We start from the raw sequence: 11181 nt of genomic DNA on the forward strand, positions 1-11181 counted from the left end.
ACTTAAGATATTATCACAACTTTATATTCTTATTTTACATTTGCATTTATCTTACTTACAAGATTTTAATTTTAAAATATTTTTCATAGTTTGTAGAAGCAATGAGGAGCAAAAATGAAAAAGAGGTACAACCTATATGTGTAGTATTTGGGGATATCATGCTATCCAACATGGTGGTGGATGACTTGCTATTAATTTTAACAAATATGGTCAACCTATTGGTCGAAATAAATCATTATTTGTCAAGTTTTTAGGAACTATTGCTCCGAATGGGAAACATTCACCTATTGATATCAAAAGTTGGGATAAAATGTCCAATTCTTTAAAGAAAAATATGTTAGACGTTGTTCATGTATTTATCTTTATAATATGTCCACTTGTTTTATTTGATTTAAGTTGCATACATAAAATAACAAAATTCTTTGGATATAACAATAAATATTTTATTTTTTTCAGGAAAAATTTGAGATTCCACGTGGTACTGATGTTTCTGTTCTTCAATCAATTGGGAAGAAATGGAGGAATTGGAAAGCAGACATTAAATCTAGATATTATGATCCAAGTATGCCTATAGAATTACAACTATGTAATGTTACAAAAAGGATAGTTAAAGATCAATGTAAAAATCTTCTATCCTATTGGAGTTCAGAATAATTAAAGGTATAATATCTTAACTTTTAAATTTTAAAATATTATTCATATTATATTTTTTATTAATTAATATTTGTGTTCAGTGTATAAGTGAACGAAAAAAAAAGAGTAGGTCGAAAATACTTTGATGCACAAAACTAGAAAAAGGAGTTTCAGTCAAGTGTATAAAGGTCAGGTAAAATTTATATGTATTTACATGTTTGTGTCAGTATATGTTCTAAATAAATTTTTTGAAGTCAATTATTATTTTATTTTAATTTATTTTAACATTATTTATTTTTTTTAGGAGAAAAGCATAGGTCACTCACCAACGAGAGTTGAAATGTTTGAAAGGTGTTACACAAAAGAAGGGATTTCTAATAGTATTGAGGCTTGTGAAGCTTCGGTAAGTAATTATAATAAACTACTTCATAAATTAATTATAAAGTATACAAAAAAAAATATGTGAAAGAGTTAATATTCATTATAATTAGGAAAATATGAAGGAAATAAGAAGTCAAACATCTCAAATAGAAGATTTTGGAAGAGATGATATTTTCTAAAAGGTTTTTGGAAATGACATTATCGGAAGAGTTCGCATGTATGGATTTTTTGTAACTCCTTATGTTGCATGGGGAGAAATCCCTAATCGAAGTAGTGCTTATCGATTAATAGAATGTTAAAAGGAAGCTTTCAAAAAAAATGGAAAAACATATTCGAGAACATGGTGAGGAATTTCTAAAATGAAGTTGGATATGCAAAGTACACAACAAGCTACTAATACCACCCCATTAAGAGCTACTCAATATTCTCAAAATGGTGATGTACACTCTTTCAATAATAGTACTCTTATTCAAGTAAGCAAATTATTTACTTTTGAACTTTTATAGTCATATTTTTATCTATCGTATTCTGTTACAAATTTTTGTTAGATCTTATAAACTTCATATATATATATAGGTTGGAACTAAATTTGTAGTCAAAAGTGTTCTTGATTATACTAAAACTGTGGAAATTGGTTATATTCAAAGTATGGATCCTACGCATAGGTTTGTTAATTTTCCATTAAGTTCAAATTTGTGTTCAATTCATATAAATATTCTTGTGAATTGGGAAGAACACCTGATTAGTTTACATATATTTGTGTTATTAATTTAATTCAGGTTGCTCATGAAGAAGATTGATATTTACCAAGAATTATTTCTGAAGAGTCTACTTGGATTTGAAAAGTCTTACATATACTATAAATTTTTTTTATATGTTGATATAATTTGGTTATATGGTTACTCTTTATTTATTACCTTTATTCTTTTGAGTATTCTTATATAGTATTACAACATGAAATAAAAACCATTATTACAAGATGTTGGAAAAAATTTTATTTAGATTGTTGTAATTGTAGTTTTTTATGTTATTATCTTTCTACTGCATGAAGATTGGAATTTATGCTAATATTCTTTGATGTTTTCTCATTTGCTTGTTTAATATTTTTTGGAATGCTGTTTATGTTATTTCTCAACTGAGAAGGTCTAATTCCTAATCATAATTATGAATGGAGATGTTAAAATGAGCACTTGTTCATGGACTAAATTGGATGCTTAAAATAGTTTTGGATTAAAATTACCCACAAAGGTAGTCCAGTATTATTTTAAAAAATTTCAAGAATATATGAAATTATTATATTAATATTATAGTTGGATTATATATTGTTTTTCTCTAATTAGTAAGAGGTTTTTTGTTGGGAGTTTTCTAATCTAGTGCATTGAGTGATTGAAGACTTCTCACGGAAGCTAATTATCTCCTTGTACTAGTGTGAAATCTTGATTATTTTTTTGGTGAATTAATTTTTTTTATTATATTTCTATTTTTTAATTTAATGATGTGTTTGTTTATATGACTGATTAGTTTTGAATTTAGAGCTATCTAATTTTGTTGGGCTTTCAATAAAACACTTATTCTTTTAAGACCATTAATTTTTATATTAGATAGATTACTACTAAAAGATTGTTAAATTATCATTACCACTAATTTCTGTATTTTGCATTTTCATCTGAAGTAGTGAATAGTAATTAGTGTATCGTATCCCTTCTATCTCACTAATATGAAGAAGGATAAACCCATGGATAGCAACAAAACAGAGACTTTTTGGAAGATAGAGCAATTGATCATAAAGTTTGGCATAGTTTTACCAAACTTTTGGAATTTATTATTGAAATGTAATTTTATTTTTAGCTTCCATTTCCATTTCCTTACTTTAATTTGTTATTTTAAACTTTGCCTAAGTGTTAATGAGATTTTTACTAATTCTTATTCTCTAACTGGATGGGAACTCCGGGATACTAATCAACCCTCGGGTTGTCTTAATCTTTGGTATCCCCTACATCTCAACAGTTTCAAAATGAGAGATAGTGGATTTCATTACATTTATAGGAAGTTTCAATTAACAAATTTAGTTTTAATAAGTTCCTTTTTTCTTGTTAAAAATAAGGGAATCATTTTCTTCTTTTTCCTAGTTTGTATTAGGTTTTCTTCGTTTTCATTTTAATGCAATTTATGCATTCTCTCAAAAAAAAAAAAGTCCATCGTAGGTAATTTGCTACTTTTAAAGGATTTGATTTTATGCATCTCATTTGAAATCTTTAATAGAAAATATAGGATCCTAAATTGTCTTGCTTCATATTTTGGAAGTAAAATAAGAAAAGAATGATGGCCAACCAAAGACTAGATGGAAATAAAGTAAAATGTAAAATCATTTTCAATACAGGCATATTTATTCAGTGAGTATACCAGATGATGACCCTGATTATCCTATAAACATGCAGGGAAAGATTTATGAATAATAGTATTGCTCTTGAAATTTTGTGACGCATACAAGGAAGATGAAAATCTATATGCCGGTGATAAGGCGTTTAAGTTTTCATGATGTGCCATTTTTAGATAAACATTCACATATCAAATGTGTCTACATTCCATTATCCAGTGTTGCATTTTTTTGTGCTTATCCTTTGCCATGCAGAAAAAAAAATAAAAAAATAAGCGAACAATGCATACTACAAAAACTATTGATTTTATTCATAACATTATCCACCCGAGATAGTTTGGCATGTTTATATTCAAGGCATGGTAAGCAATGAAATAGTTCAGATTTTCTTTTCTGTTTGAGCACTAATGTTTTGGAATGGTTTGAACATTTTTTTTTTTGAACAAAATGCAGCAATTTGCATTAAAGGAAAAGGAGAAAAGGATTACAAGCCTAAGGACTCATAATAGTGGATTCCTCCTTTAACAAAGATATAAATAAAGGAAGAACCTTAATCACACTAACATCATCCCAAATAAAAGAACTCAATATGTAATAGTTAGCACATAAATCAGCTAACTTTTTGCAACATCTATCAACATAATTAAAAATAACATGGTTAAACACATTAAATAAATGAACATCTTCATACCTTGTGTCTCCACTTTATTTGGCATTTTTCAAAAACTTCATGACGTTGATGATGTCTCCTTTGATAATGATTCCGTTATACTTAAACATCCAATCTTTCATCATCTCCTTAATAGATTGAGCGGCTGATAACTCCAAAGAATATATTTCCCAATGAATATATGGTTTACAGAAGGCTAAGAGGAATCTTCCATTGTGATCACGAAATACTCCTCCAATTCTAGCTTTATATGAGGAAAGTAAGGTAGCATCCACATTTACTTTTATCCAATCTGGTGGAGGGGGTACTAATGGAAATTTTACAACCTAGAAGGCTGATTAGCATCCATTATACCCAAGATTCTACCAACTCCTTGAGCAGAAATTGAAGCATAACTTATTGCATGAGAGGCAATAATCAACGAGCTATCTTCCATCCCATTGTGAACCAATTTATTCCTTGACTTCCATGTTAGATAAACCATTGAACAATACAGATTAATCAAAAAGGGACTTTGAATGGAAATCCAATTACATTAATCTGTCATGGAATTAAAAATCTGAATTATAAAGCCCCATTTCTCGACCTTATGGAAAACATCTTTTAGATTTTCACATTAGCAGCAGCATGATCTCTATCTTCAATGACATTACAGCTTCTCGGACATAGATTGACCCTTTGCAATCTTCTATGTTCAAGGAATTTATAACTAGGCAGGCCATTATTGAAAATTCTCCACCATAGAGTTTCCACCTTTGGGTTGAGTTTACCTTTTTTAATCTAGCTCCAAAACTAATTTAGATCAGAGTGATTCACCGGGTTCCTGAACATCATAGAGGATATGGACTTCCCATTATTCTGAAACATCAGCTCTATTTTACTTCTTCCAAATCTTTTGGGAATATTGGTTTGTATGATAAAATTTACAAGTTCTTCCCCCATGATTCTTCTCATAGCATCAACATTCCAACTCCCTTTAGAAAAGAAATTAGAGTCTAAAAATCTACCACTATCTTGAGGATTAATAAAAGTAGGCCATTTACTAATACTTTTATCCAAAATCCATGTATCATTGAATAGATTAATGTCATTTCCATTAGCAACCCTCCATCTAATTAAAGGCCATAGAGATTTACCTCCTTACAAGATGATCTTCCAAGCCGGTGAACCCATCCTTTTTAGTCTACATTTTCTAACATATTTCCATACTTCGGATAGAACACTTTATGCAATAAGGTTTCTTTATCATTCATATACCTCCATGCAATTTTGGATCTCAACAGACTAACTTTAGTAGATCAAGAGTGAAGAGCTCTACCTCCCCATTTAATTGGAATGCACATAGTGTTCCAATTGACATAAAGTATACAAATCTTGTCTTCCATTTGATTTGTTCCAAATGAAGCTTATACAAATCTTGTCTACCTCATCAAGGACACTCTTAGGCACAAGAAAGTTAGAGCAATAAAATATGGTGAATGATAACATGATTGTTTTGGTTAACAAGATCTTTCCTGCCAAAGATATCAATCTACCTCCCCAAATGTTTGTCATCTACGAATCTTTAGCAACAATGAAATGAAAATCTTCTTTAACTAGCCTTCTCAGTGCAAGCTTTACTCCAAGGTATGACAACTCATTGGCTGTTTTGAAACCCATCACTCAGGCAATAGACCTCTTCCTTCTTCTTCTTACCATTTTGCTGAATACCATAGAAGATTTATTTATGTTGATAGATAAACCCGACCAACTACAAAAATCTCCCATAATTGTTTTAATCTCCTTGGTTTCCTTCAAGCTTGCTTTCGAGAATATGATCACATCATCTGCATACATCAAGTGAGAAAAACTAGGCCCATTTACACATAACCAAACTCCAATTGATTCTCCTCTTTGTTTGAAAGCATTAGATAACAATTGTACACAAAGGATAAATAAATATGGAGACAATGGACAACCTTGTTGAAATCCACTATGACTATCTATCCAATTTCACAAACTCCCATTGATTAAAATAGAGAATTTTGGCTTTGAAAATATTCCAAAATCAGTTTAGAAAACTAAAGTTGGAAGCCAAAATAATTCAAAGCTTTTGCCAAAGTGAGCCATCCCATTGAATCATAAGCTTGCTACATGTCAATCTTGAAGGACACAAAACATACTGAAGAATTGGAAAGCCTTAGTTTATACATAACCTCTTGGGCTATCTACATGTGATCTAATAAGGATCTTATTTCTAAGAAAGTCGCTTGCTCATCTGAGATCAGTTTAGGGATGATAGGAGCCATTCTATACATAAGAATTTTTGCCACCAATTTGTAGACTGAATTACATAATCTAATTGGTGTATAATTTGAACGAGTTAATGTATTACTAACTTTAGGGATCAGCACTATTATTGTCTCCTTCATTTTAGAATCCATCTCAGATGACTCAAAAAAAACCATTTATGGCATTCCACAAATCTAATTTGATTATCTCCCAATAAGCTTTAAAGAAGGAAAAAGTTATTCCATCATTACCTGGAAAGATGTTATTTCTACTATGCATGACAACTTCTTCCATCTCTTCAATAGTAAAAGCTTTGTTCAGCATACCTCTGTCATCCTCATCTAGACAGCTCCATGTACTTGGCCACTCCTCAAGCTTACAGAATCAGTTTCTCCACTTCTCCTTGAAATGACCAACAATAACACCTTCTATAAGAGATTGCTCATCCACTATTTCGCCATTTCCATTTTTTATTTTTGAAATGAAGTTAGAACTCCTTCTAGCTGAGGCAAAAGCTTGAAAGAATTTTGAATTTTGATCTCCCTCCATCATCTACTTTACCTTAGCCCTTTGCCTCCACTAAGTATCCAACCGAGCTAGTGTTGAATTGAGTTCTTCCACCTTTGATTTTAGCAATCAGCAATCTTCTTCCCAAAATTCTCCTTCATTAGCCTCCTTCAATTGAAGATCTTCTACTTGTTTCAACAAGTCTTTTTTTTTTTAATGAAAGTAAATTTTGCATATTCACTTTTCTCCAATATAATAAAGCCTTAAGTGGATTCTTCATTTTACAATTCAGGACTTGGGCTGAATTGCCTTTATAATTTCTCATACAAACTTTTTTCACCACAACAGCCTAAGCCTTGTTAGAGGCCCAAACATCTTCATACCTTAATACTTTCTTATTTTCTTACTGAACCATAAGGTTTAAGATGATCGAGCAATGATTTGAAGACACACAAGCCAAGTGCCTTACCATGAAACGATTAAAAGAGCTTAATGAAGCCGGGTTTAGGAAGCATCTATCCAGTCTCTCAAGGATTCGATCCACACCTTTTTTTTTGTTACACCATGTGAATTTTGGTCCCACATACCTAACTTCATGAAAGACTTTGCAAGCTAGAAAGGTCTTCATTTCCTTAGGTCCTAGGGAAACTTTAAAACGTTTCCCTCCCCTCTTATCATCACTTGAAAAAATATAATTGAAATCTCCTCCTATGACCATAGGCAAGTCCTTGGAGGAGTAGAATTCCAGCCTTTCCCAAAGTATTCTCCTTTTATATACTTCCTTGTTTCCATAGATTGAAGCTATCCTCCATATGCCTTTGTTAGGAACCTCCAAATCACCAATAATGAATTGTGATGAAGATTCTAATACTTGAAATTTAGCCATATTTGATCTCTATACCACTAGGATACCCCCTGATAACCCTTTTGAAGGGACATGGAAAAAATCCCATTCATAGACAACTAATTGATCAACATCTTTTCTTTCAAAAAATGTGATTTAGGTTTCCAAGAATCCAATAAAAAAGACCCCATATTCTTTGACAAACTCCTTTCTCTACAGTTCCAAAATGCTATGGAAGAATTCATTGAATAAGAGGGGATGAAGACCCCATCTTATCTTTAATTTTAGCTTCAGCCCTGCTACTCCTAGGAGCTACGTTAATAGGACCCAATCCTTTTAATTGTTTAGTTCCTTTCCTCTTAATATTAGAGGATCCTCCATCCTTTGATATCATTGGCCTTCTTCAAATCCTCACTGTTACTAATATGATCATGTTTTGAGTCTTTGATTGACCCTTTCATTCCTTCAGTCAAGTTGGTATCAGCCTCTTCTGAAAATACAATTTCCCCTTCCTCTACAATTCCGTCTAGGATATTGAATTTATTAGTAGTGATAATATTAGAGGTTTGAATGATCATACCATTAGCATCAATTTTCTCTATGGATGAATTATTAATTGTGTCCTGAAATTGATTATTCTCAGTCTGTGGGTCTTCAATGATTTTCGCTAATTCAAGAACAAGCTCCAAGATAGATGATTTCTTCACAGCTTCTACTGGCTTCCAAACTGGCTGATTTGTGACAGCTTCATAATTTTTTCCAGCCATATTATTCTAGTCCCGAGGGAAAGAATTCCTAATAGCATTATTGTATTTCCTTTTCCTTCCATAATTAACTTGCAGCCAAGGACCATATCCATTTTTTTAGCATTTGGAATTTCAACATTTGTTGCATTGTTAATCTTTGAGCTACCCTCATTCATTAACTTTGAAGATCTTCCATCTTCCTTTGAAATTGTGGTTTCATTTATGCATTTCTTTAAGCAATTATTCTTAATGTTCCCAAATTTTCCACAACAAAAACAAAAATCTGGAATTCTTTCATGCTCAATATTTTGAAAGAACTTACCCAAGTTCCCTTCCACCCAAACTCTAAGAGGCAAATGAGTGTCCAAATTGATACGAAAAAAGACCCTCCCAAACTTCCTCCTACCCGATTGGAACATGTTTCCATCAATCATGTAAGGTTTTCCAACATTGAGTGGAAGGTTTAGTAGCCTAATCCAGATTGGGACAGACAACCCTTTTAAGGATGACGGAGAAAAGTTTGTCGACCATTTGTCCATCCCAATGATCTTCCTATTAACAAACCAAGGACCGTTAGTGAAGACTGCATCCAAGGATTCTTTATCAAAGAAGGAACAGAGAACCTAGTCCAATCCTAGCATTGTTAAATGAAACTTTCCATAAGGAGCCCACTGCCTTCTAAGCTTATTGTTTACTATAAAGAATGGGACATTGCTTCCAAAAACTTTGATTACTAATGAATTTTGAATCTTCCTTGAATTTTCCAGCTCCTTGTCCACATGTAGTTACTGTTGATCTGTCTTCTGATAGGAAATCCCCCAATTTCAGATTTATTACCTTTATATGTTCCTTCTTACTCCATAATGATTGTTTGACATTGGTCTCTCTGTGACTTCCTTTTGGAACTCCTTGCAAATTCCCAATTCTCCATTATTGCATTTTTGAACTCTTTCCAAATAAGAGTTAGTCGAATTCTGGTTTCCATTACCTTCAGCAGCATCATCTTTTAGAGATCTCTCCAAAGCTTCAGCGACAGATTGATTATGATCACAGCCCACACAGTTTGTTTTATCAACAAAATTTTGAATTCCAAATTCTTTCACAACGATCAAATTATCTTCTAACATAATCTTATGAATTGACTTCGTTGATGGAGAAGCTTCTCCAACCTCCATTACTCTAGGAAATCTCCCTTTCTTGAGTTGTGCAACAGTCGTATCTTCTTCTATCACACTTTTCCCTTTGCCCACAACTTTAGAAACTTTTTTAGAAGACAAAAGCAAACCTCCTTCATTAATAACTAATGGCATTCCTAAACATATTTTAGCTTTAGACCCTTGAGCAAAACTTGGATGGATGTCTCCAAAAGCAGAAGGAGACGAGGAAAAAAACCAAGCTGGTCCATGAGAATTTACTATGGGATTATGTCGAGCATCCACCAGACCACCGGATACTGATAGCCGGTTTCCCTTGTCGTCATTGACTTCAGCAAAAAAGCCGCAAAATTGAATTTTGAAAGCCGCAAAACTGTCTATTTTCTCAGAGCTTCTCTCTATAGTTTCTTACTAGCATCTCTCTCTCAACGGTCCTCGCAAGAAACTTTTTAACATTTTATAGTTGAGTGGGTTCATGTTCAATCTCGATTCATTAACTCAATAGCTATTTGGTGCTAGGTTCATCATCAAAATTTTTTATTTCCTAATGATGATGAAAAAAAAAAAAAATTGCCTAATCAAGATGGATTGAAGTAAAGATCGATGGGGTCTCTTCTGAGGTAGCCACCAAGCTTGACCCAGGTTTAGCATAGTGTGCATAGTGAAGAAAATCTGTTGGACTAATGATGAGAGTTTGTCTTCAATTGAACAATCAGGAAAAATGACCTCGGTTACTTCTCCTAATCATAATGATCGTTTCTTTCTTATAAATGAAAAGTTATAATAAGGGGCAAAACCATGAATCTTTCTTTATGGAGCATAACTTAAAGATTTTAAAATACCATCTATGTTTTATTTGGCTTTGGGAATGGCATTATATATGGTTTTAAAAATATAGATTAAAGTTTAGTAATGTAAAAAAGTTAAATATATATTAATGCGTACTTATAATTAAGAGCATTTACTTTTTCAAATTAAAAAAGAATCTTATTTTTTCCTTGAATTTATTAAAATATCATTTTCCCCCATAAATATCACCTATACACAATTTTTCGTGACTACTAAAAGAAAAACTTTATACCCAATACATGAAGCTCCTATTATTGCAAGGCATGAGGTGTTGATATAAATAATCTTACCGTTATTTATAGGGATATTATCTAGGGCCTTCAAATTACACTAGTGGTAACTTACTTCACTGCGCCAAGCATGCCTAATCCTGGAAGTGATATTTCTAAGTGTGATTTCTCAACTTTTGTCACATATTATTTAAGTTCATTTTGCAATGAACCTCAAAATTTTTGGAAGTATAAATGTTTGTGCTTTTTTTGACATATGGTTGGCTTGGAATAACTTAGGTATTTATTTATGTTTTCACAGGTCCATTGGATATGTCTTTAGTGATGACACTTCTTAATAATATCTCAGGGTTTGGATTCTATCTATGTGAAATAACATAAAATCAGAGTTGTTTCATGGATGCTACCAAGCAATTAGTGAGACCTTGGTGATGTTGAAGGCTGTATTGGAAGAGGATTCAATCTCTAACTTGGCTTCAAATGACAAGCTGAATAAAATGCTGGGAGAACTTAATGCTT

This window comes from Dendrobium catenatum, unplaced genomic scaffold (genome assembly GCF_001605985.2).
Source record: "Dendrobium catenatum unplaced genomic scaffold, ASM160598v2 fragScaff_scaffold_1720, whole genome shotgun sequence".
Lineage (NCBI taxonomy): Eukaryota > Viridiplantae > Streptophyta > Magnoliopsida > Asparagales > Orchidaceae > Dendrobium > Dendrobium catenatum.